The sequence below is a fragment of the Anser anser genome, assembly GCF_964211835.1.
Source record: "Anser anser genome assembly, chromosome: 2".
Classification (NCBI taxonomy): domain Eukaryota; kingdom Metazoa; phylum Chordata; class Aves; order Anseriformes; family Anatidae; genus Anser; species Anser anser.
In genome coordinates, this window is record NC_139721.1 from 28,802,583 (window position 1) to 28,830,373 (window position 27,791).

Below are 27,791 nucleotides of genomic sequence, written 5' to 3' on the forward strand. Positions count from 1 at the left end.
TGTGAACATCCCTAACATATTCTTATGTTTACTTAATACATGTGTGCTACAACAACTTTATAGCTTATTTGAGTAAGAAAAAATTAAATGTTATTTTATGCATTATTTGATATTACTACAAAGTAGGATCAAACCTTCTAAGCATTAAAAGAATGAAGAAGCCAAGTGTTTGAAAAGTCTTGGATTTGACTGATTCTGCTGCTTAGTTGTATTTTGGACCACAACACCAAAAACCCCATCTGTTTGTTAGTCCAGTGACAGTAAACCTATAAATATAGATATATATTTTTCTTCAAATGTAGTGATTTTTCATCTTTTGAGTTTCAAGTAAATCCTTATTTCTTAAGGGGTGCTCCTTGGTCTTTGATAGTCTCTTCAGTGAAACTTAGTGATGTGGAAATTTAGAAGTTTCCTATACAGTGATCCAAATTCATTGGTTTTGAGAAACTTGGGATAATCAAATCATCATAGAATCATAGAATGGCTTGGATTGGAAAGCACCTTAAAGATCATCTAACTCCAGCCCCCTTACTATAGACAGGGATGCCACCCACTAGAATCATGGAATCATAGAATCATAGATTCATAGAATCACAGAATGGCTTAGGTTGGAAGGGACTTCAAAGATCATCTAGTTGCAACCCACCTGCCATAGACAGGGATACCACCCACTAGATCAGGTTGCTCGGGGCCTCATATAACCTGGTCTTGAACACCTCCAGGGATGGGTCGTCCTCAACCTCTCTGGGCAACCTGTTCCAATGCCTTACCACCCTCTGAGTGAAAGATTTACTTCAAACCTCTAATCTAAATCTCCCCTCTTTTAGTTTAAAACTATCCCCCTTGTCCTATCATCTACCCGAGTAAAGAGTCCTTTCCATCCTTTTTATAAGACCCCTTTAATTACTGATAGGTTGCAATGAGGTCACCTCAGAGCCTTCTCTTCTGTAGGCTAAACAGCCGCAGCTCTCTCACGCTATCTTTGTAGGAGAGGTGCTCCGGCACCTTGATCATCTTTGTGGCCCTCCTCTGGACCCACTCAGCTCCACATCCTTCTTGTCTGGGGGCTCCAGACCTGGACACAGTACTCCAAGTGGGACCTCACAAGGTAGAGGGATACAGTTACCTTCCCCGACCTTCTGGCCACTCCTCTGTTGATGCAGCCCAGGATGCACTTGGCCTTTTGGGCTGCAAGTGTGCACTGCCAACTCATGTCAAGCTTTTCATCCATCAGAACCCCCCAAGTCCTTTTCCACAGGGCTGGTCTCAATGAGTTCTTCTAGTCTTTACTCTTGTTTGGGATTGCCCCAGCCCAGGTGCAGCACCCTGCATTTACACTTGTTGAACCTCATTAGGTTCACGTGGGCCCACTTCTCAAGCCTGTCCAGGTCCCTTTGGATGGCATCCCTTCCTTCTATCATATCAACTGCACCACTCAGCTTGGTGTCTTCTGCAAACCTGATGAGGGTGCACTCGATCCCACTATGTTGTTGACAAAGATATTAAACAGTACCAGTCCTAGGACAGACCCTTGAGGTACACCACTTGTCACCGGCCTCCAGTTGGACATAGAAACATTGCTCACCACTCTCTGTGTGCAACCTTCAAGCCAATTCCTTATCCACTGAATAGTCCACATATCAAATCCATACCTCTCCAATTCGGAGACCAGGATGTCATGTGGTACCTTGTCAAAGTCCTTGCAGAAGTCCAGGTAGATGACATCGGTCTTCCTTTGTTAGCTGATGCAGTCTCTCCATTGTAGAAAGCCATCAGATTGGTCAGGCACGATTTACCCTTGGTGAAGCCATGCTGGCTTCTACACTACTTGTACTACTGACCCTTTCAGCATCTTTCCAAGGGACATAAAGTCCCTTTTGATGTTTCAGAGTCTCCTTGTTGCAGACTCAGTTGTCCCTACGTGAAAGAGCAGGAATGGGTGATAGTCCTCTGGCTTAACCTAGCTCAGTAGCCTCTTTGTGATGGCAGAAATACTGGTCCCAGGCAGGCAGCAAACCACTCTTGATAGATTGCCTGGGCAACAAAAGCATGCCTCAGTGCCTCTCAGAGAGGAATCTTCAATTACCAACACCCTCTGTGCTTTTTTGAATGCTGCAGTTTCTATCAGTATCCATCAGTTCTGGAGAAAATGGAGTCCAGTACAGAAGGGAGAAGAAGTAGAATGAAGTGCTGGAGAGCCAAACTTAAGAATCTTCCTTCTCATTTTTATGAGATTGGTCACAGAATAGCTTGCATTTCCCATTTAAAATATTAAGATTATATAGAATCATAAAATGGTTTGGGTTGAAAGGAACTTTAAAGCCCATCTAGTTCCAACTGCTCTGCTATGGGCAGGGAGATCTTCCACTAGGTCAGGTTGCTCAAAGCCCCATCCAACCTGGCCTTGAACACTTCCAGGGATGGGGCATCCACAGCTTCTCTGGGCAAGCTGTTCTAGTGCCTCATCGCTCTCTGAGTAAAGAATTACTTCCTAATCTAAATGTCTTTTAGTTTAAAGACATTACACCTTGTGTTGTCACCGCACTCCCTGACAAAGAGTTCCTCCCCAGCTTTCCTGTAGGTCCCCTTTAGGTACGGGAAGGCCACTACAAGGTCTCCCAGGAGCCTTCTCTTCTCCAGGCTGGACAACCCCCACTCCCTCAGCCTGTTTAAATTACAATAACTATACTGCTATGTTTGTGTGAAGAAGACTTACACACCCATTATTTATTTTTGTCATTTTGTGCCTGCTTAATTTTTGCTCTTTCCAGGCTTCTAGATCATATTCTAAACTACAAGTTAAACGCATTGCACAGAACTGCCAATACAGCCAATTCACTAATGTTGAAATAAGTTTGAAGTCAATAACACAAATTTCTCTCTTCATCGTAAAATTTAAATAGCTTAAATATTAAATAATTATTACAAATATTAAATAAATGTAACCTAATATCTAAATAACTTAAATAAATAAACAACAACAACAACAACTGGGAGCTGAAATACACATTTTCTTTACCATTATCTTCCACAAAAGTGTAGATTTTTTGTAAGACTGTCTATGCATCTCTAACAGCTTCAAAGTTTTCTTTGTTTTTTCAAACACAGTAAATTTGTAAACACACCCTATCAAATAAGGCTATCCATTTAGTAAGAATTTTGTAATGCTAGACAGATTTTGTTGCATAGTAAAATTATATATCAGTATTTATTAAAGCCTAATTTCTGATTTTTCATTGGGAAGATGGAACATTTTCATGGTTATTATAATCCATCAGTTTTCCTAGCTTCAAAAGTATTTGAAGGGGAGTTCTCTGTATACTTATATTTTTTTCCTCCCATTCCTCATTACATAGGTTATATATTTATTAAGTGGTCATCTTCAGACTGGTGAATATATTACAGACCTTACTGCACCTCCAGTGCAGTAATAATATTATATTTGGAAATAATAATAATATAATATTTGGAAATAAGTCATTCACTTGAGCACAAAGGCTGACTGATGTGGACACAGCAGTTAGAATGTGCTGTTATTTAGAAAGAAAATCTCAGCTATTTTTTGCTTTAACAGCACTGGAACCATTAGGTTTGTGATCTTTAAGGCTCATCCTATGCACAGCTCAAGCTCTGGAGACTTATTTTAAAACAGATCAAGAAACTTGCAGACAAGACACATTAATACACTGCTTGGAGTTCCAAAGATGAAAATGTCAAACAATTTGCTTCACTTGCTTCTTCTTCAATACAAACTGAAGAAATTAAAACTTCACCAGCTGAAAACAGTGGGATATTTCACATCAAGTTGAATAGCATCAGATTTTTATGAAATATTTCTTCATGTATGGAGGGATGTAGAACACTGAACAGTGCATCACATCGTGGTATCCTAATGGAGTTACTTTACAGGAGGAGAAGTTTTTGAGGGAATACCTTTTAAAGAACTATGGACTTTAGTAAATGGAATTAACTATAATGTCATAGGTTTCTGTGGATTTTTTTTCTTTCTCCCATTAAAGTTTTTATTATTATTACCAAAGTCAACCAACATGAAGTATTGGGTAATTAAGAAAAACTTTAAATCAGAAAAGTATATTCCAGTTGATAAATAATGTTTGTTATTTAATAGAATGGTTTGGGTTGGAAGGGACCTGAAAGATCATCCAATTCCAACCCTCCTGCCATGGGCAGGGATGCCATCCACTAGATCAGGTTGCCCAGGGCCCCATCCAACCTGGCCTTAAACACTTCCAGGGATGGGGCATCCACAGCTTCCCTGGGCAACATGTTCCAGTGCCTCACCACTCTCTGAGTAAAGAATTTCTTCCAAACATCTAATCTAAATCTCCCCTCTTTTAGTTTAAAATAATTCCCCCTTGTCCTATCATTATCTGCTTGAGTATAGAGCCACTTTTTTTTTTTTTTTTTTTTTTTTAAATCAGCTCCCTTTAAGTACTGAAAGGTGGCAGTGAGGCCCAGAGCCTTCTCTCCTCTATGCTGAATAGCCCCAGCTCTTTAAGCCTTTCTTCAGAGGAGAAATGCTTCAGCCCTCTGATCATCCTTGCAGTCATCCTCTGGACCCACTCTAACAGGTCCACGTTTTTCTTGTGCTGGGAGCCCCAGACCTGGATGCAGACCTCTAAGAAGGGCTTCACGAGGGCAGAGCAGAGGTGGACAATCACCTCCCTTGACCTTCTGGTCACTCCTCTGTTGATGCAGCCCAGGATGCACTTGGCCTTTTGGGCTGCAAGTGTGCACTGCCAACTCATGTCAAGCTTTTCATCCATCAGAACCCCCCAAGTCCTTTTCCACAGGGCTGGTCTCAATGAGTTCTTCTTCCAGTCTGTACTCATATCTGGGATTGCCTCAACCCAGGTGCAGCACCCTGCCTTGCACTTGAAGTACTGAACCTCCTTAGGGCCCAGTTCTCACGCTTGTCCAGGTCCCTTTGGATGGCATCCCTTTCTTCTGATGCATCAACTGCACCATTCAGCTTAGTCTCATCTGCAACCTTGATGAGGGTGTACTCAATCCCACTGAGTATGTAATCAGTAAGAGACGCTATATGGCACTGGTCCCAAAATGGAACTCTGAGGAACACCACTTTTCACCGGTCTCTACCTGGACATAGAGCGATTGACCACAACTCTCCAGCTGCAGCCATCCAGCCAACTCCTTGTCCACCAAATACTCTTCCAATCTCTTTTTCTCCAATTTAGATATAAGGCCCCATAGACTTGTACCTGTTCAGTTTTATCAGGTGGTCTCCAACCTGCTCTTTGCTTACAGTGGGAGGGACAGTGGTCCCTCAGTCCCTGCCCAGAGATTCAGAGAAGCTTGACTGGTAGTGAAGACTGAGACAAAAAAGATGAGCATAATTTTTGAGTTATATAAACTAAATTCAGATAAATTTATATCTAGAAAACTTTAGGAAACAATATTTTGTTTCAAATGTGTCAGGAGCCTTCAAAATGTTTGTGTTGCTTTGGTTCTGTTGACTTTTTGTTCAGATAGGAAAATGCACACTGCATTGGCTACTATTTATTCTATGCAAGTTTTTTGAGAAATATTTATGGTATGAAGCCATCTGAGCATAATTCCACTGCATTTATTCAACATACTTCTGATTCAAATTCATTCTGAGCTAAATTATTTGCTCTAAGTGCCACATACAATTTATTATTCACCAAAGTGAAAACAGGCATCCCTTTCACTGCTATTTCATATTTTCTGAATGTCTGACCTCTTTTCATTGATCTCAATATCTCCAATATGTGCATCAAAGGAAAACACAAATGAAAAGGAAATCTGAAAACCTATAGTTATCAAAAACTGAAATATCCAGCTCATTTTTTGTGACAGTTAAAGTGTCTTCTTGTACATAGCAGTATATTCAGCAACAGGTTGAATCTGTATACACTTTACATAATGATTTGTGAACATTTTGTAACACAAAAAACACAAAGCTTTCTCTAAGAATGACTCTGATTCAACAGTAGAACGATACATGTTAATATTTGGCAAAAATATGAATAGGTGGAATTAATTAAAATGTATATTAACATCTGACTGATTTAAACAAATACTTTTCAAATTGTGTGATGCTGAAGTTACATAATGTTTAAAAATTCTTTGGAGATTCTACCCAAAATACTAAAAGTCAACTATTTCTGCGTTAGTTACACAGAGGAAAAATATTATTTAATGAAACAATGGAAACGGCAATATGCTATATATATATATATATATCATATGCATCTATAACACTGATATAGAAGGGAAACTGATGTTCTGGGAAAAAAAAAAAAATCAGTCTCTCCCAAACGAACATAGATCCTGCAACGCTTAAGTTTGTATTTCCAGTGCAGTTAGTGCTGGTATTTTACTCATGAAAAATATATTTCTGCACACACATGTATATATACACACATACATATTTATATACTTTATCCTTCAAGCTATCACTGTATAGCAAGATCTGGCATCATCATGGGATCTAGATACTCTGCTGCATGTCTGGGCAGTTTCTACTTGAGGATGCAAATATAGTCCTATGTTTGTGATGTGAAACTTGTAGTAGTCAGGGAACGTGTGTATATGCACACGCAGTGTGTGCATTTCTTTATATACATTTAGCTTAATTTTAGATGGCCTGTAATGAAGGAACACTTTCTTCAGGTGAAAGTGTTTATTCCTACTAAAATTAATTATCGTTTCCTGGTTAGTTGAAAGCAGTAGTGTATTCAGCCTTAGTGCTGTATAATAAACAGTTTTATGTGTTGTTTTTTTCCCCCCACCCAGTTGCTTAAGAAAAAAAAAAGATAAGAAATTAAAATTAAAAAAAATCAATTATTTAATATGAGTTTTTTTATTATTATTATTATTTTTATTTTACTTGCAGATTTAAATTAGTACTTAACACCAGTAATTTAAATTCACTCTCTAAAGCATAGCCTAGAAGATGGTGAAGACATAAAAACTAACCCTTGAACACTTAAAGGCCCTTTGTCCCACTTTTTGAGGATGGTCAGAAATAAAGGACCTGATATCCAAAGGCAACTCCAATCTTAATGCCCTATATGCATTATGATGATGCAGGATGGCACAGCCATGTACTTGAGCTTACAGAGCTGGAAGTGCCTCCCATTTGGCCAATTCAGAGAGCAGGGTGACCAATCCACTTGTGTCATTCATGCAAACCTACCATAAATACAGCAGGAGATCAAAGAGACTTAGTGTTGCCACTTTTTCCCTGAAACAGGAGCAACAATTGAAAAAGCCTGCTTCACACCCATTGCAGTAGCGTCACACCACTCACTGGGTAGTGCCTCTCTTACATGTCCACCTCAAAGCTTAATGTGAAAATCTTATAGGTTTCTGATCTGAAGAGATCTAAACTTACAATAAGCCAGATGAGTGGGAAGTAGAAAATTGAGATATCTATACTTCCTTGAATTTGGAGATATAGGCATATTTTAAGATAAAATAGGACGTAACATAACATTCCAGTTGCCATACTTCATTTACCACAAGCTTCAGCTTGTATTAATGCTAAGTTTTTGGTTCTTAAGCAGTTTATGAATCAGAGTGACAAGAAGCTAAACCTTCAGTTAGTTATGGATAAATTGTTAGGATGGAAGTGAATCTCCCTAATCCTTCTGTTTGAAGTTCTCCTTTAAGAACTTTATTATAATTTATTGATTGTGTATGATTTAGGAAAAAAAAGTGATCATAAGAATAGGAGGAGGGAGAGAAGATTTCCTTTACACAACAACATAACATGATAAAAACATAAAAGCCCTTACCTGTTAATATTTAAGACAGGGTTTTATTAAAACAAATTTCATTTTCATCAATGACACAGTGCAGAATTCAATTCCTCCACAATGAATGACACAGGCGCTTCTGTGGAAATAACTAATGGGAGCAGAACCTTCATCTTATTCACAGTTATGCTGAAAGTGTCAAAGAAACTGTCAGTTCTATTTTGTAAGCTGCCAGTTGACATCAAGACTTCTTAAAGCTGCAATAAATAGATTAAATGGTTGTTATAATTAATATATATATATTTTTGAATCAATGATGATCATGTCTGTACAGTAACTATCCACTAAGAAAAGCTGTAGGATTTATTTTATTTATTTATTTTACAACATATAAACATCTTTGGGTGCAGAAAAAACTAAAAAGTTCCTAAGAATAAACATGTATTTTTGAAAAGCAATATCAAAGTATATTTTTCCCACATTTTAGAGGGATTCTCCACGCATGTTTTTCCAGGTCCACACAGAGTACTTCTGTAAACCAGCTCTGTATGTGTTTGTTTAGTTATTCCTAATCACACTTTCCCCAAAATAAGCTTAAAAGAACAAACAAACCAATAACTGGTAATTCTAACTTTCCTTAGAATTTATTATTATTATTATTATTATATTATTATAAATTAGAAATTCTCATTTGGTGTTCCAGATTAGGTTCACGCCTTTTAAATTAAGACAATTATAGTAGCTGCTTTGCCCATAAATGTTAAATTTGGTAACCTCTATAAAACAGGGGGTAGTGCATTTAATATAAGCAGAGATAATGATTCAAGGAGACGCACAGTGCTGCAAGGCACAGAGTCTTCCTTACAAGCTATCACTGTATTGCAAACATCTTTATGGAATCTGGAATCTGCTGCATGTCCAGGCAGTTTGCATTTAAGAATGCAAATGTAGTGACCTTGTATGTGATATGGAAATTGTAGTAGTCAGTGAGGAAAAGGGAGAGGGGAAAATTCTTCACCTCTGTCAACTGCTGCTTAGTTATGATGTCTTTTGGAGAAAAACCTTATGGCAAATAAGGAGACATACTTGTGTTCCCTCCTTTACTCTACAACTGTAGATCAGGGCTTTCCACACCAGAACCTTCCAATGATGAAGCACCATCTCATCCATTACAATCACTATCAAAGTTGTCGGTCTGCTGACTGCCAGCACAAAAAGTATTACATATATTGTACAGTCATTTTCTCTTCAAGTGCATTGTCTTTTTCTATCATTCCTTTGAGCTTTGCTCAAAATAAATAAATAAAATCTAGAATCAAGTCTAACTTTTAAAGCCTTTGGTGTGTTTGCAGAGGTAGGACTACAGCATTGCTTTCCTAAATGAAGGTTTTTCATAATTTCTGAATTGCTTTACTATTTACACTCCTGAAAACATTACTTATCTTGTACAACAACAACAGAAAATTATCCTGTTGAAGTCATCGACGTGGGCCAGAAACAGTATTCTCTGGGAATGCCATTCAGTCAGAGGCCAAAGCATACAATAAAGGGACACCAGTTAGATAGCCCTATCAAAATTATCCGTTACCATGAAGGGTTCTTTACACAGTAATAATCCATCAAAAAGCTTAAGCTATTTATAATAGCAAAGCAGCATCTAACGTCTAGCATCATCAGTCTAACCAAAGCAAGGACCTGAGGAGTTAAGCATATTCATGATGACAAATATCAAAAGAGAATTAACAGTAGTTAGGTGGGAGCTTGGCAGGACAGCAATGTTAGGGGCACGTCCATAGCCAGTGTCACTCTAACAAATTTTGTATCAGCTGAAGACCCGCTCATAGATGTGGATCTTCAATGGAGAGGTGTAAATCCTAAGAAACCATAGTGCTTTCTAGCCACTCTGAGCTCCACATGGTCCAAGTCACCTCTGACTGGAACAACAGGCTGTTTCATTTAGAAAGACATTACTTTTAGAGACATATGCACTTTGAAAACTGACCATATCCCATTATTTTAACTGATTAAAACCACTCCTTTTTCAAGAAATCTTTTCAGGAAACCACAATGGCCATTTGAAATTATTAGTGGAGAAAGTGGGTATTTTTTCCTACCATGATTGTTTTGAAAAGTTTCTTAAATTCTCTTCAAAACATATTTTTATAGGTATGTATTTCCTCAGAACCAAAAGTATAGTACAGTATAGCTGAAACTAGAGATTCAAGACATACAGCCTGCTTCTCCATTAAGATGGCAAAGGTTATATTTTTTAATATTAGAATAATACAGCCTATATTATGCCAATAGTTATTGTACTAAAAAGCACATCAGCAGTTTATATTTGGTCCCTCAGTAAGGCTACGTTATCAAAAATTATGAGTAACGCCGCATATTGAATGTGCAAGACCATCTGAGATTCAATAGAAGTCAATGAAAATACTTATATTAGCATTAACAGGTATTGAGTCACACCCTTAAAATCAAGTTCTTGAGAAAGATATTTATACCATTTGCTTGTAAGGAAAAATGAAAAAAATCTCAGTGGGAATTTAAATGTATGATTTTATGATGAGTAGTTATGAACTACCTCTAGAGGTTTTTGGAAAATAACAGGAAATAAATAAATTATAGGGCTACTTGGCCTCAGACAAGAATTGTTCTTTTTTTCTGAAGTTCATGTATAGCAAATTTTCTCAAAAAAACAAACAACAAAACCACCCACCAATAACAACTTTTGTTGTTTAAAAGAAAACCAAACCCAATAACAATTTTAAGAAATATTACTCTTAGTTTTTTGTTTCTACCTTTACATGTGTACAGTATCCCCAAATCCACTTTGAAATCATTAAGTAATAAGGCATAATAGCTGGGGATATTAGTGCTACTTCTTGATATTACCCAGAAATAGGGGTAACAAAGATACAGAAAGTCTAGGTGACATATTATATGTAGGTTATTTATGTATTTGCTGCGGGAAAAACTTGACTAAAAAAAAGTGAGATTAAGTATCAAAATAGGTGTTAAAGGGTACAATAATGAACTGCAGAAGTCTATGTTTACTAATTAAACTGCAGAGGAGATAAAGTTGACATGCGTGAAGTAAGCATTCCCAAAATGATATCAGCTAACACCAAGGTCTGCTACCTCTTGTAAAATAACTTCCTGATTATACTTGCATGGAGGCAAGGACTGATGGGTGGGCAAGCAGGGACTACCTGAATAAAGAGCCTGTTTACAAGAAGTCACTGCATCTGCTGTACTGATACTGCCCTTTTCACCACCTCAGGTTTCAAACAACATCTTGATTTTAGACTTCTAAATTCAGTAAGTTATGGATTAAATTTAACTCCAAGAATAATTCAAATTTAATAAGCATTCCTGGGAAGTACTCATGTCTGTAGCCAGAGATATTCAGCTCTGCTCCTTGTTACTTGTGTCATACTCTTCCAGCTGACATATTATTTGTCCCCAAAAGCTCTGCAACTAATGCTATAAATACCCATATCCAACTTAAAATAAATAAATAAATAAATAAAAAGGAATTCAGAACCTGCTTTCATCTGAAAATCTTGAAGTCTTGCAGTACCAACTCTAGTCACTTTTCTAAAACTCCATTTAAATACATAAATGTGGAAGCCTATTGTACTGGGTCTGGCTGGGATGTTAACTTTCCCTGCTGCAGCCCATACAGTGCTGTGCTCTGCACTTGTAGCTAGAACAGCACTGGTATCACACCAGTGTTGTGTCTGCTGCTGAGCAGTGCTGGCACAGCATCAGGACTCTCTCTAACCCTCCTAGGGGGTGGGCAAAAATATGAGAAAAGAAACATCACCAGGGCAGCTGACCTAAACCAACCAAAGGGATATTCCATACCATATGATGTCACACTCAGCAATAAAAGGTGGAAAAAGGAAGAAGAGGGGAGGGGTGGACTCTCGTTGTGAAAACATCTGTCCTCCCAAACACCAGCTACGTGCATTGAGGCCCTGCTTCAAGGACATGGTCAAGCATCGCTCATTTGTGGGAAGTAGAGAGTAATTTCTTTCCTCTGCACTTCCACATAGCCTTTAATTGTTTTGTTTAGTTTTCCCTTTCCCCCTCACTTTTCCCCTTTCCCTTTTTTTCCTCTTTAGTTAAATTGTTGTTTAGTTAAATTGTTTAGTTAAATTGCTTAATTAATAATAATCTTTCCTTAATAATTATTTATTTTTTCCTTTAATTAAATCATCCTTATCTCAACCCGTGAGTTGTTCTTTCCTTTACTTCTTCCCCTCCTCATCTAAGGAGGGGGAGTGAGAGTGGTTGTGGTGTTCAGCTGCCTAGCATGGTAAAACCACCACACCTATACATTGGTAATGACAATACTGCTGTCAGATTATAGCAAAGGCCCATCTCTACATTTCACTTTTTTTAATCTGCTAGGCAGAACACTTGATTTTGCTAGGAACAATTTCTTGGTCGACTTGAGTCAGAAATTAGCATTGCAGGACTACAAGTATTGTTTAAGAGTCTTACCTATTATTATCTCTAATGATATTACCACTGTATGTCAGGAGCTACTAATTGGTAACAACACCAGTATCAGTTACACACAGACTTCAGAATTATCTAATGAACTTAACATAGATTCTTCTTATAATTCTTTTTAAGAATAAGTGTTGCATATTGAATTTATGTAACACTTTCATTGTCTAGATCTTTCATAATCTTTTTAAAGAGTAATTTCTCTATTGTCTTACCTAGCTCTCATTTGGAGCAATACTTAATTGCAATTTCTTTCTTCTCCTGATAGAGATAATCATACAAGCATCACAGAACTGCAGAATAATCCAAGAGGAAAAAGTATTCTCTCCCCAACATCCCTCCAAGAGAAGGCCAAGGATATTTGATTGTACCTAAGTATTAAAGTGGTGTTTTTGTTTTGTTTTGTTTTTAAACTAAGCATGGATAGTAATTTCCTTTCTCCTGAAAACTCGAAAGCTATCTGGCTACAAAACAAAAAGTATTTTTTTTTGGTGGTGGTGGTGTTTTTTGTTGCCTTTTATTTTCTATTTTTTCACCCCCTATATTTCTAGGGATAAAAACAAATTGAGTGATATAAGGTGAAATGACCCTGAAGATCAAATGCATTTTTCAAATAAGAAACTTTATTTTCTAGAAGATCAGTAAAATAAACATAAACATACAAATACACTTTTGAACAAAATGTAATCCAGCTAAAGCTGCAGAATGCTTTGAACCCAACCCTTCTAAAGTGAAATTTTCTAAGCAGAGAACTTTTGGATAGAGACTGTTATGTGATTAGGGAGACTCATGTAAGCCCTGCGGCTTTATGGTATCCTCAAGTTTTCAAAATAAATCCACGTTGTACCGATGTTAAAGAAATGCATATAACTCCTAAGCACAGATACAGATACCTAAATGCTTAAATTCCAAGAATGCACAAGATTACTTTATTGCCTTAAAACTCTAGATGATAAGCAAGATTGCAGCAGAGGCTCTCAAAGGTGGCTTGATTATGCCTAGATCACAACCAAGACTGGCTGCCCAATACATTAGGTATTAAGGCATCTTTGGTGATTTGCTGCTTGGTCTTTACATCATATGTTTGTTACTTTTTCTATTTGCATTCATGCATAACTTTTAAAAATATCAAGAACTTGTGATATTATCTTCCCTCCTTTACTGAGCTATGACTTGTTAACACCAATAAATATCTGATTTTTTTTTCTTTGCAGTATTTAGTCTGTATTGCTAGTTGAGACTCAAAAACTTTAGATTTCTGTTTGATTATATTAAAGTTGCATATTCTTTTCACTTTGCTAGTCTGTGATTTATCTGAAATTCAGTACCAATTTTGCAACATAAGGAAAGTATATCCCCTTGTGTTTTCCTTGCCACTTAATAAATTTCAAATGATTGCCTCAGGCAAGTTAGATTTTTAAAGCTGGATGAGAGCTACCTGGAGAAGGGCAACACTCATTACAGGGATCCTGACTGTGGCACACAGTACCTGCACACTCTTCGAGGAAGAACAGAGGACAAAGGTCACTTGCTCCTGAGGAGTAGGGCTAGAGGTAGGCCACATCTCAGGACCAGGCCAGGTCAGCCCGTATGCTGAGCTCCTGGCTGTCTGTGTTCTCGGTAGCCAATTTAAACTTCAGTTCTCCTGTCTAGCTACAGTGACAAGAGCATAAGCATATCCTGAGCACAAGAGGAGAGAGAACAGATGGATATAGACAGGAGAGCACACGGAAACCGTGGGACCATATTGGCAGTAGTCATAACACATCACTAGGCTAACTGTTGGGAAGGTCCCTGCAGGCATCAGAGCAAAGGGGAATTACGGAGGGATTTGAAGGGGATAATGAAGTAACCCAACAGGCATTTACAAAAATCTCTTCTCAAGCATTAGGAATAGCATAAGAGAAAGGGGGGTTGCTTAAATATAGCAGGAAGTAGGGAAGATGCTGACATCAGGAGCCATCTGGGAGCAGGAATAAAGTGTTTGACACCAACTGGAAATAAGCTGGGAGAAGCGATATTGTGACTGTATGGCTAGCCTCAAAAGCAGAGACAATTTAACATCTGATGCAACAAAAGGAGAGCAACATTTTCAGAATGACTGGCTAGCCAAGTGCTGTTTGCAGTCTGTATGCATATCAACATGGTAATGAAGGTTGAGTAAGACTACCAAAAGAAAGGTGTCATCGTCCTCCCATTCCTCTTCTCCAGCCCCCCCCCCCCCCCCCCCAAAATTGATTTTGGAAATATGTTTGTTTTTGCAATACAAGCAAAAACATAGAACATGGTTGCCTAATAAGAAATCCAATTGGCAGAATCTGGCCAGTTACATTTCACTGCATAATACCATCATTAATTCTAGCAATATTACAAGTGGAACAATCTGAAATTGTCATTTCCAACAGAAAAAAAATATATATATTTTGGAAGACAACCAAGTCTATGATGGATGTAGGCAGGCTTAAATCCATTTAAATCAGTGGTGCAGCACCCGTTTCTGTCAGCTGCTATAGTCTCCCTTGATGTTTCATGAAGTTTATGACAAACAAATTACGATACATGGAGAAAGCAAGACTTGTTCTGTACCACACTGAGATATAAATATGGTACAAGGGTTACTTAGCTAAACATATATGTTCCACTCTATGCAACCTCAATCAGATAAAACCTCAGCAAAAGCTATACTGAGATAATGCACGCATAGAATACAAAGTTTGAGAAAGCAAAATATAGTGAACACTCCTTTCTAAAAAACAGATTTTTTCACCCTATATTTAAAATGCCACTCATAGTTTTTTAAGAGTAAATTATTTCAAAGCAGACATTTGCGATTCATATTCTTGCAAAAGTTAGAAAAATATTGTGATAATTTTATAACTTTTAGAAATTATGCGTCTTTTTTAGCATCTGAAATGGATTTAAGACTTTTTCTATCTATTATCAATAACTTTTATTCTATTTCATTTAAATATTAAGAAAGAATTCTACATAGTAAATACACTGTTCTGAAAACAACAACAAGAACAACAAAACAACAACACAGAAAACAGGGAAACTAAGTAAATTAACTGCATTTGCTAGAATAGAAGTTCCACAGGAACACAGGAAATAATAAATTAGTAAATAATATTTCCTCACATTATTTTTCCCCATTATCACTTGGTTTTCTATAGATCTCTGAGTAGAAGTACTAGTAAAATTGTCTTGCCTTCCAGTTACTTCCATGGAAGTCCTCAACTCCTCATTTGCAAATCTTTCCCCAGAAAGATACAACCAACACTGATGCTTTTTTGCTCCTCTGATTTTTCAGAAGTCAAAGCAAAAGGAAGATTAACTTTAGAGAGCAAAAAGAGCCACTGAGTAATTACTTAACTGCCTATTGGGAAGAGAATTTAGAAGAGCCTCCTATTCATTTTCCCTATCATACCACAGAAGATAGCTAACTTAGGATACAAAATTGTTCATATGTTCTTTCTTGGCCAAAGGAAGGCCAACTCTATAGAAAAAGAAGGGTCAAAATCTCCCATCTATAGAAACTAAGGTTTCCTTAAAAAAGCTAAAAAGCTCACGTCTCAAGTTCAGACTCCTTCTACCTCTATTCCAATGTATTGACTTTGTTTCCCCCAGTGGTAACAAGAAAAAAAAAAAAAGTCTATTTTTTTATTGTTGTCCTCACATTAAACTATTTTTAACAGAGGAACTACAACATGATGCTGTATATTTACAGAAGAGAGGAAGCCGACAAAAATTTGCCCATTACACTAACACGCCCTGGATAGTTTTGAGCAAAGAAATAATCATAGGTTTTGCATTTTATAATATAACAGTTTAAAAATCTATGTCACTTCATGCATTTTTTCCCTTGAAGAATAACCTGATATTACTTTAAGTATGCTGAACAGCACTGATATAACTGAGAAGACCAATTCCAGTTGCAAGTGGCAGTTTAGATTAGGAGTAAACAAGCTACTTGTGCTCTGTGCATGGTAAAGTTTTATTTATCCCAAAACTTCAACTGTTGCTATGAAATCTTTTATTTTGCATATATTTTTAGAGAAATACATTAAATTCATATTAGTTAAATCTAGCAACAAAGACAAGGACAAAGAGAGCTAATATGACTTGTATTCAGGGCTAATATTTAATACATCCTAGTAGTATATTCAGTCTTAATGATATAATGACTGTCAGGTGATTTAATATTCCAGAGTTCTGATACAGCATCACCAGTGGATGCAAAGCACCAGTGGAGCAGAAGAGACAGCTTATCTATTTACTACTTTCTCATGCTCCCAGGCAGATATACAAATATATTCAGTTCCACAGATCTATCAAATCAGCTAATTAGGCAAAATTCTGAAGCAAGCAGAAATACTGTCACAGTTATAAGCAAACAAATGCTACAGTTTGAGACCAAGAGAAATGAGAATCTCTGGGCAGAGATAGTGGCATTAAGAATTTATAATTTCTTGATGTACATTCCTGATAAGCACTGTATTTCAGTAAAATCACAAGAAGAGTACATTCACACTACCTTTATTAGTGTGATTTATGTATTTAAATGTCTTTCTAACAATTTTGTCTAGTATTGAGTGTTCAAGAGTACAAGATTAATACCTAATTTTTATGTTTATACAGGAGACACTTGCAAGAAAATGGTATTAAATTATTGACATTTCCAATCATTATTTTCAGTGATATAACAGAATTCAAAAAAATCTCTTCTCTACAACTATCACAGATAGAAATTCTTACCTGGTAGTCACTCTGAAGAAAGTTAGTAAAATGAAAGTTATGTTGTGAAAACATCTAGAAATAAACCAAACTTTTAAAATAATAGACAAAAAATTATGTTGCTGAAAAGTCATTTACAAAGTAATATCAGAAGTTTTGGAACAGCACAATGCATATTAACCATGACACCTGACTGCCTCCTAAGGAAAGCAAGCAAACTAGTTTTTGATCATCTCCCTTTCTCACTCCCACCACCCCAGGAAAAAAAATAAAATAAAATCCAGGAGTCTTAAGGGTCTACCTGAATGAGTGTAACAGTTACATAGTATTTATGCTTTCCTGTCACCTAATGCTTGCAATTAAGTGGATCCCTACCTCACTGTAAACAAACATTTTCACTGCCACATCCAACTTTGTTTCTATGTTATTTCATTCTTCATGGCTCCCTAGATACTCAGCTTCTAAATTAAATAAGACTAAGATAAACCTGGCCTCTAAAGTGGTTGCAGGTCTCAGTCTTACTTCTTCAAGAAGTACTGTAGGGGCCTCCAGACCTCAGTCTCTCTTGCAATATATCCACAACTCTGTGGAACTGAAGAAAAACAGAGACACCGAAGGATCTGAGCTGTTCCAACAACCCTTTGTTACCTTATAGAAGAGATCATATGAAAGTCTTGCAACAGATATTTTCTCCCTTTTCATTCAACTACTTGCTGCCCCTCCAGAAGGCATACATTTTTTCTACAATGGAGCTCTTCGGTTTGGTCAGTATCACATAAAAATCTCCCAGGACACAACAGTGGTAGTAGATGAGTTTCTAGGAACTGTATCATGAATTCTGCCTTTTGTCAGCAGCTGCTAAGTTGTCAAGAGCCAGTCAGGGAAGACATTTTAGGGTCTCTAACACTCCAGGCCTCAGTCCAGATTTTGATCAGTAAAGTCTTTTACTTCTCCAGTAATTTGAAGTATTCAAAATAATTATTGAACTCCATGATTTGTTCATATAGTTTTTCTAAATATGAAGAGTTGCAGATCCCATGCTAAGCAATGAATCTGTAGTAATTATTTTATGGAAATCTACATAGCACAAAATTTAAAGTCCATTTTAGAGCAATACCCATTCATAAGATACCACTGGAAAGACATTAAAAAGAAAACATATTCATTGAACACATAGGAGTAGATGCTTAGGTAAGGCATATCTGTTCTGAGTTTTAATGACACCTATGTATAAAACATATATATGCTTATGAAGCTTTTGTTGATTGTGGCACAGTAGTGCTCTTTTTGTCCAAATCCCTCCTCTTCCCAAACAGATTCTATCCGATATCTGGAAATATATATATTTTTCTGCTTGTTTAACTCAAATGCTCTCTCTGCTTTGAGAAATCAGTTCTTCCCACAGCTGGGGGAACTTCCTAGCCATATGACCAGTTCTGTGGCATCTGGGAACCACAGCCGGTCTGTTTGTGCATGTGGGTGTAATACAGTGACAGCTTTACTGCATATTAGCCATGCATCATGTAACACATTTCTTGACAGAGTAAAAAGCAGTTTATGACTTGAAGCAAATCATTTTACCCCAGGGGCTTAGGTCAACAACCCAGGAGTTTGTCAACTTTTTTCTACTCTTTCTTTCTTTGCAAGGGTCTGTTACCTGATCGTGTTGGAGAACATGTCTCTGTGTTATGAAAGAGAAGGCATTATAAGAAACACCAATAAGAAGCTTCAGAGGCCACAAGCATGAATTATCCAGTCACAATTACAGAATGTTTGAGGTTGAAAGGGACCTCTGAATATCATCTGGTCCAACCATCTCAATAGCTTGTGAGATGGGGGAGCACCCCATCAAGGAAGGGGGGCACCTAAAGCCAATTGCCCAAGCTCACGTCCAGATGGCTTTTGAATATCTCCAAGGATAAAGGTTCCACAACCTCTCTGAGCAACCTACCTGGGCAGTCCACCACTTGCTGACAAAATCCTTGAGGAAACAGGGCCAGCAGAAGGATGAGACTCAACCTCAATATAAGTTGTCTCCAAACCTGTACAGGCTGCAGGTTAAGCATCCTGAATGAGGTCAGCAAGCTATTACAGCTTTCATATACTGAAGGTAATGGCAAATACATTCAATAACATAAATACTTGGCCATGTAATACAGCCATTCCCAAGACAGCACTGAACAAACTACCCCCAGAACAGCATTGCCCTGTAATTTTCCTAGGGCAATAGAAAGCATGCACATACATGCAACTTTCTGTCCAGGTAGCACTCATCTGAGCTATCTACAGAGAGGATAGCCTGGATACCACTGAAACAATACCTCAAAACTTCACTATTCAATATAAGCATGCCCTTATTTTCACTAAAAGTTCTAAATGGGAAACAAACCTGGCAGTTTAAAAAGGAGATAAGCAGCTTAAAGTTTGACAAATAAAGGCCAGTCTCACTATGATTGATTCCACAGAAGACTATCAGAAGACTAGATAATAAAGAAAAAAGAAAATCAGAGTAACAAATGCCAATGCATAGACATGTAATTCAGATTTTTCAATAAGAAATTCCATACATATTCAACTACCTCTTCATCAATAGGAATATGATATATCCCAATCTAGTTATTCAGTAAGTACAGAAATATTAAAAAGGCTTTGCAAATACTTCTTCTTCCAAGTCAAGCAATTCTTGGAGACATAAAAAATCCTGCTAGATCCAGCTCTAAAGGTCATGCCAACTATAAAGTCTAATAACACATTTCCAGATGGCAGCAGCCAATTTCCAATAAGATCTAATTTGGTTAATTGACTGTCTTATTTACTAATTTATAGGAGTATGCAGTTCATTTAAATTAACCTCATTTGCTGTCATGATTTAAGCAAGGTTAAACAGCCTGAGATTTAAAAAAAAAAAAAAAAAAAAAAAAAGGAAAAGAGAAGAAAAGAGAAGAAAAAGAAAAGAAGAAAAGAGAAGAAAAAGAAAAGAAGAAAGTTTGGAGGTAAATGACAAAGAAGACATTCTCCTAGGAGGAGACATTTGTCCTACTAATTTAGTCATTAGGAATTCAGAGACTCTCATTTTTGTTTAGACCAAGAAAAAATAGGAAATGCTGACTAAATCAAGTTTGCACACTATCAAAGAACAAAACATTCTTGCTACAATTCCATTAATCAGTGAAAAAAGAAAAACAAACAAACAAACAAACAACAAGCGAACAACAACACCCAACACCAAAAAAAAAAAAAGACCAAAACGAAAAAAAAAACAAAACACCAACAATCTCTATAGATGAGACAGGAAAAAAAATAAGCCAATTAACAGGAATAATAGACTGACCTCAGCTTAGAGGACTTGTACAGAAAAAAAATATCTCCAGTTGACACAGTCCTCAGTACTTAAACTGTAGTGCCAATTTCTTACATGTGGTCCAACAAAAAGTTAATCCACAGTATCATCTTTTTAGTACTGAAAAAACTAATTTCTCTACTATGTTTCCACTTTGATAGGGAAGGTAAAAGAATTGTGTTTTTTTTTTCAGACCAGGCTCTGGTGACAATTATTTGCTACTGGGAAAGGGAAAGAAAAAAGGAAGGAAAAAATGGAAGAAAAGCAATATTAGATTGTAATAAGGTGTTTATGGTTTTGGCTAGTTCTCATTGCTTATCAAATTCACCTGAGACAGTCTCAGCTGTTTTGTTTAATCCTGAATGAGCTTAGATGGGAAGGAAATTTTGCATTGGAGAAAGAAGTTACAAGATACACAGAATTTCTGGGTTCCTACAGAACATTTTGACTGAGGGTTTTGTCTGAAAAAGAAAACTTTCTTCTAAGGAAAAACTTGCAAAGATCTTAGTGAGGTGCCTTTTCTCCCTTGCTTGGAAAAGGAAAGCAGTAGCCTGTGAAAACTGCAGAGATCGGCTTGGATGTGTGTCAGCTCCTGCACACTCCTGCACCTTCAGCATCTCTGTCCCTCTTCGGCTACTCCTGGCTCTGGCATAGATCAAGGACTGGGGAGAGATTGGGAGAGGAGAGGTTGGATTGTTCTCTGAATTCCTGAATGGTACAGAGGCCTAGCTTATGTCTCTGCTCGCAGCACGTTAATCAGTGTTCAGTGACTATGTGCTTGCTTGTAAGGTATTTAAACTTCAGAAATGTGTTTTCTGTTTTGTTTGTTTGTTTGTTTATTTGCTTGTTTTGATTTCTTCCCACTGGATTTAAGTTTAATTTCTGCTATTTTCAATTCTCCAGAGAGGGAACAGGAAAGTTTGTAACTAGGAAGATTTACCCAAAGCTTGAAGAAAAAAAGCTCTACAAATTGCAACATCATTGCTTAAAAGTCCCTCGCAATGACAACTCAGGAATTTTGATGGTATGAAAGACCATGTTCTCCCATCTACCATATAAAATTACATATAATCAAAAAAAAAAAATCGAATACACCTATAAACAGTACAGTTGGCTTACTATTTAATGGAGCTTGATATATTTCCACACTGGGGAGCTGTTTTGGACAGATTTTTTTTTATTTTATTTTTTTTTGTGAAATGTTGGCAAGAAACCCTCATGCAACAATGGAAATGCACTGCAAGATGACTTTTTGGAAGGTCAAGCATTGATATGGCCATGCTCTGTTCACTAAAGCTGTTCTGAAAATTTCCTAACATTTGTCACAGTTTCCATCCTTAAATGGAAATCTTCCTGAAAAATCAAATCTAAAACCTCCTTGAATATGTGTCCAAAGCGGATTGTGTATCAAAATAAAGCAGGAGAGATTATTTTCACATTAACATATCTGCTCTAAACTCAGAGTGCTCTTAATGAAGGTATGACGTGTTTGCTAAATAACTCAATTATACCTGCCTCTGCAGAGGTACCTGATGCTTGCAAGCAGCAAGCTGGTGGAGATGTGGATTGTACTTTGCACTTATCCACTGATAAATCTCATACATGCAATGATGATTTCAGAAAGTAATAGCTTTCTTATTCTATGCAGTTAGAAGTCTTACATAGGGGCCTGGGCTACACCAGCTCACTTAGGAGTGTTTCTAATTGGCAAATAATAAAGTAATTATGTGCACAGAATTTGGCAGACTATTTTTCTCGCAACTTTTCCTACAGCGTTCTTATTTTCTACTGATGTTCCATTAGAGAAAAATAAGAAGTAACAATTTTCAAACTGCTTTTCAGGGAAAGACCTATGGAGTGTTAATTCCCACCTGGAAAAGGAACAAGTGGCTACTGCCAAAAAACTCTTTCCCAGCCCTCCTGTCTAGGGCGGATGCTCCCCAGATCTTGAATGAAGTTTGACAACATAGCAAAAAGCAACAAGAAAAGATATTAAGAAAAAGTAGCACTTTAAGAGTAAGTGTCAGGCAGCTCTGCCTAAACACATGCTTGTTACCTTCTGCTGTATACAACCTGTGTGCCTCAGCTGCTCTCTGAGCACATTACTGTTCCTTGGGGCATCACTGGGAGCTTTCTCACTCAGAAAATGTTGGACATGGAGTTGGTTTGATGGTATCTCTAGCTAATTCAAAGTGTAGCAAATTTATCTGATTAATTTGAAAAGAATTTGTGCTTCAGAGACAAAAGAAGTGTTGGTTAGCACCCTGCCAGACAGCTCTGTGAACACATGGGTAGTTTCAGCCGGGATCAGGTTTCAGTCTGTGCAGAACTGTCTTTCTCAGCCCTATAAAGAGATGAAAGTGATTTTATTTTATTTTTTTCTGTTTTGTTTTTTTCTCCATTATTAGCAATAATAAATGAGGGAAAGAAACAGATCGCATTCAAGAGATGATATAGCTGAAGCTTTCATTAGGAACTTCTTCAAGTAAGGAAAAGAACCTCTCTTGATTGATCTGGAACCAAGGAAGTTGTACTCTGAAATGACTGTACTAGTTCGACAGCTAAAATATATGATCTGAAATAATTATTTTCCTCTAATCTTAAACTATCTGTCTAAAAATAAGGTTCAGATTGCAACATTAATTTCAACTATCTCTGTTCCTCAGTTTCCAGTGGTAATGTTCTTGCTAAGACATATCAGCTAAGGTTGCCAAAGTGTATTTGGAAATTATAGTGACTCCAATTTTAACTAGCTAACTAACTAGAGAGGTGTTAAAAGGATCTGAGATATATATCTAGTTCCTACTATCATTAAGAGGTCTTTGTTGTATATCCATTAGGACACCCTGGAATTAAAACATCCAAAACAGTTTTAGCAGCAATCTGATATATTTTCTTCACTGTTTTTTTAACCTGTTGCAGAAAAATTTCACAGTTCTTGTGATTTTAAGATTTTTTTTTTCTTTCCATTTTATGCTTTTTTACTTTCTACTATTTGCAGTGGTAATTTCCCATTTTTTATTTTTGTCTCCATCTACCTGTTGATCATCTCATTTTTAAATTTTATATCTTTATAAACTGTTATTATTACTTAAATATTTACTACTTAATATGGAAATGTTCAGATACAAAAGTGAAAGCAATGTCATAAAGAAAATAGTTGTCTGACAAACAATGTAAACTCCTTGGAGTTTTCTGCTCTTGTAGAAATTTCTCTCTTGATTTAGCTAACTTTCATCTGTTCATTTCCTTTGTGCTTACTCTCTTCCTATGGTCAACTCTTTCTTCAGCTCACTTGTTACATCCCAGCACACCTCTCCTCCTTTTCTTGCTTTCATTCCCTACTTCATTTCTTAGACTCTTTCAAACTTTATGAGGAGAACACCAGACACAATGTATTCATAGGCACCATCTCCTGTTTCAAAAAAGTTTGCCAGCAACAGTGACTCCATGCACATTATTCAGAGCTCTTTATCTCACTATCTTCTTTTTTAATGTGTGAGAAACATAAACTTGTGTGAAAGTGTCCTATAGGAGAGCACATAGAATTGAATTCTTTGCCTATTTTTTCTTTGCTGCCACTGAAATCTGCAAAAAATTCTAACTTCACCTGTATCAGAAACTGAACCCTTGATCCAGTTCTTAATTGATACATCTTTTTCAGTCTTTTAGCTCTAATTTTAATGTTAGCTACTTGTGACAATCTTCACAAATAAATATATATATTAATAAATACACAGATAAATCCATTAAAAAGTTCAGTGAACCCCATACATCAATTATTTCAGGGGAGTGATCTGATCAAACAGAGTAAAAGCTTTACCTCTTCAGTCAAACCACAGTGGTGTTTTTTTTTTTTTTTAATTGGTTTGCTTGTTTTAAATACAATTAAATATGTAATAATTTTTATTTGCTGTCTTAACTCAGACTTCTTATTTTTATTTTTAGTACAGACCTGGCATTATCTTGACTATAACCTTATCTCTCAAATCTTTAGTATACTTCTCACGATATTCATGAAACTCTCCATTATTACAGGGATTTATCTCCACTCTACAAAACAGTGATTTCACGTCTATTTGCAGTGTGTTTTCATTTATTAGATATTTTGTGCCATCAGTGCTGCCTACCTATAAAGTTATGTTAGCATTGTCCTGGCCTCCTGTATGAATCTCTTTGGACTCATGATGACAGAACTTCAAGGCAAGTGATCTTGTAATTCACCTAATTCTTAGCAAACTTTACTCTGTTTCCATGTAACCGGCTACATTTGGAATTCTGTGACTTAATACAAAGCATATCAAATCTGATAGTAATTTAACCCTTTCATTATTTTTGTATTCAGCATCAGTCTTTCTCATCAGTACAAAGTAATTATGCACAGTGAAGAAAATGGTTCTATGCAGGTAGGCAGAAAACGACTTTGAGAATCAAATTAAAGTTTCATTCTTCTTTTTACATCATCAGAATGTGAATACTCTATATTCCCTGAATAAATACCTTGATTGAAATGTGTATATTACATGTAAATGGAAATGGAACTTTTAAATGTCAATGCGCATCCAGAACACTGGCATACAGTGGCACTTTTTACATAAACAAAACCAAAACATCTGGCCAACCAACAGCAGTATACCAGTAAGTATATTTTACCACCAAGACCATGCGTTGAAGAGAATGTACTGTGTTATGTCACTTTGAGACATTGTTTTTTGTCTCTGTTCAGCTATCTAAGCACAAAAAGAGTGGGGTACTTCTTAGAGAAACAGCAACATTGCTGATCTGAGTGTTACATTACTAAACCTTGAAATATGTATATTTTCCCATGATTGTGTTCAGAAGAGGAAAGAAGTTACTATGTGCTAAAAATAAATAAATAATAATAATATTCTCCATATCCCTTCTATAATATGACTACCATCATTTAAGCTACTTAAGAACAGGGCAAGATCTTCTTAAGCATTACTGTATAAAAGAATAAAAAGCATAAGCACTACACTTCACCAGAACTGTGAGGTTTCTGAAACAGAAAACTTAAGAAAAAGTTTATTTGTCCTTATGGAAACTTATGTCTGAAACATTTCATAACGTTTATTTCTGGAGGAACTTTAAAAAATAACTGATCATACTAGAATAGTAATTGCTGTTATCCATTCAAAATTAGTCTATCTAACCTCACAAATGAGTAATTGTGAGGCATAAAAGAGGGTGATGAGCAGAATATGATGCAAAATCAGCATGACTGCAACAGCAAAGAAAACTTTTCACATCTTTCAGATTTTTCTTAGAGGAAAAGAAAAGAAAAAAAGTTTGGGAAGAGCCAGAGAAGTACCTATATTTTAAACAGAGAGCACTTAAAATATAAAGTCCTTGCTCATAGCATTATATTCCTGAAGCAACCAAACAAAATAAAGAATGGAACCCCAGTTTTGAAAGCAACTACTGGGGAAAGCAGCACTGCTAAAAATACTTGTTTATTTTCTGTATTGGAAGAATCCTTTTCTAACCCATATTAATGCCTGTCAGAAATCTGCTCTCTTGGCTGGCAGTTCAATGTACTAGTAGCAGCCCATCTGGTTAAAGCCCCTAAGGAGGATCTACATTTCTGCAGATAAAACAGGCAGGATTGCACTCAAGTTAATGGACTCAGGCAAAATGACATAGTCAACTTTCATTTTTAAATAATTAGCTATGACATAAAGATGTGGAAACTAGAACACACAGAGGACAAAATAAATAAAAAAACTGGATTTAAACTCCATTTGAGGATGCCTATTTCAACCTTCAAATAAATTAGAATACAGAGAAAACTACTGCCATAATATTGTAAGAGAGTATATCTGTGAAATGTCAATTTGACATTTTGCAAAAAGTAACTCAAACACCAGTAATCAGTTGATATGGACTATACTTTCCCTGTGGAAAGATGAGTTAATGTATTCAAAATCATAGATATCATAATCATATATATGATATCGTATTATTTTCTTGTATCTGTTTGGTCAGGCATACTTATTGATCAATTAGGTACCAATTTACAAGGCTTTGGTGTTATGTTGAATGCCATCACTGACTAATATATCAGATAAAAAAATAAGTGGGTGTACAATGTAAGCATATCGAATTATTTTTAAAGATTCTGGAAAGCATCTTTTACCACTACACTTCCAAAATTTGATACTTTTTATGTGCCTTCATGACAAGATTTACCAAATGGCAGGTTACAGGACTGACATGTCTTTCTCTTTGAGTGTTGGTGTAACTTTTGAGAAACTTCCGTTAAATAATATAAGAAATATAGGAAAAGGATAGAGTTACTATTTAAGTATTTCTTTTTCTCCTTTCTCTCTCTCTTCCCCTCCCCGCACCCCCCCCCCGCACCCCCCCCCCCCCCCCCCCGCCCGAGGTACTTCATGTAGTATGTATATTTACATATAAGAAAAAATGTTGAGTAGTATAGCTTTTACTGACTGCAGCCAAAATATGAGGAAAACAATGCTATGCAGGGCTGGAATTACACAGTCATTCTGAACATATAAGATAAAAAGCATAAAGATCATGCTTTAAAACATAAAAGCATAAGATTTACAGACAAATAACTCAAATTTCTAAGAGTTATCCAACATAAGTGCAGAAGGTATGAAATTTTCAGAGATTCAAAATTCACTCAACAAATTTTAAATAGTATGAATTTGTGACTGGATAAAGAAATTTCACTGAATGCAATAGCAAGCTATATTATAAATTTTTTTTCTATCTTTCTAATGAAATAGTCTTTAAAAAGAGAACAATTCTAAAAGAGAAACCCATGTTCTGATAAATAATTAATTACAAAATATTTTTGTAATAAAATAAATACAAAATAACAAAGTAACACAATAAATAATTTCTAAATACCTAATATGTATTTAAGACTCTTTTGATTTTAAAAGTGACCTTCCAGTCACTTTTAATGATAATCTATTTGTTGTTTTTATCATTATAGTTTGAAATATATTTTCTGAAAATATTTCTTCTTTACTAGGTTAGATCTTTGCTTCATAGAATAATAAATGCAAGTTGTACTAAAATCAGTTGTTATTTATTTGCTTTTACAACCACAAAGTCCTGCACCTGGGGCGCAACAACCCCAAGCAGAGCTACAGGCTGGGAGATGAGTGGCTGGAAAGCTGCCTGGCCGAGAAGGACCTGGGAGTATTGGTTGATAGTCGGCTGAATATGAGCCAGCAGTGTGCCCAGGTGGCCAAGACGGCCAACAGCATCCTGGCCTGTATAAGAAGCAGTGTGGCCAGCAGGTCTAGGGAAGTGATTGTGCCCCTGTACTCTGCTCTGGTGAGGCCGCACCTCGAGTACTGTGTTTAGTTTTGGGCCCCTCGCTACAGGAAGGACATGGACGTGCTCGAGCGAGTCCAGAGAAGGGCGACCAA

General features: G+C 36.5%; 1 protein-coding gene and 1 long non-coding RNA gene across 6 annotated transcripts in view; one reads left to right on the forward strand and one right to left on the reverse strand.

Moving 5' to 3' along the window:
• The window catches only part of RALYL (RALY RNA binding protein like), a 415,465-nt gene that overhangs the window by 296,985 nt on the left and 90,689 nt on the right, over positions 1 to 27,791 (reverse strand). The gene's annotated exons all lie outside the window — the stretch shown is intronic.
• On the forward strand, positions 14,617 to 26,246 carry LOC310893903. The gene is made up of 2 exons (XR_014579402.1): positions 14,617 to 22,380; positions 22,773 to 26,246. It is a non-coding gene; the product is annotated as an uncharacterized lncRNA (long non-coding RNA).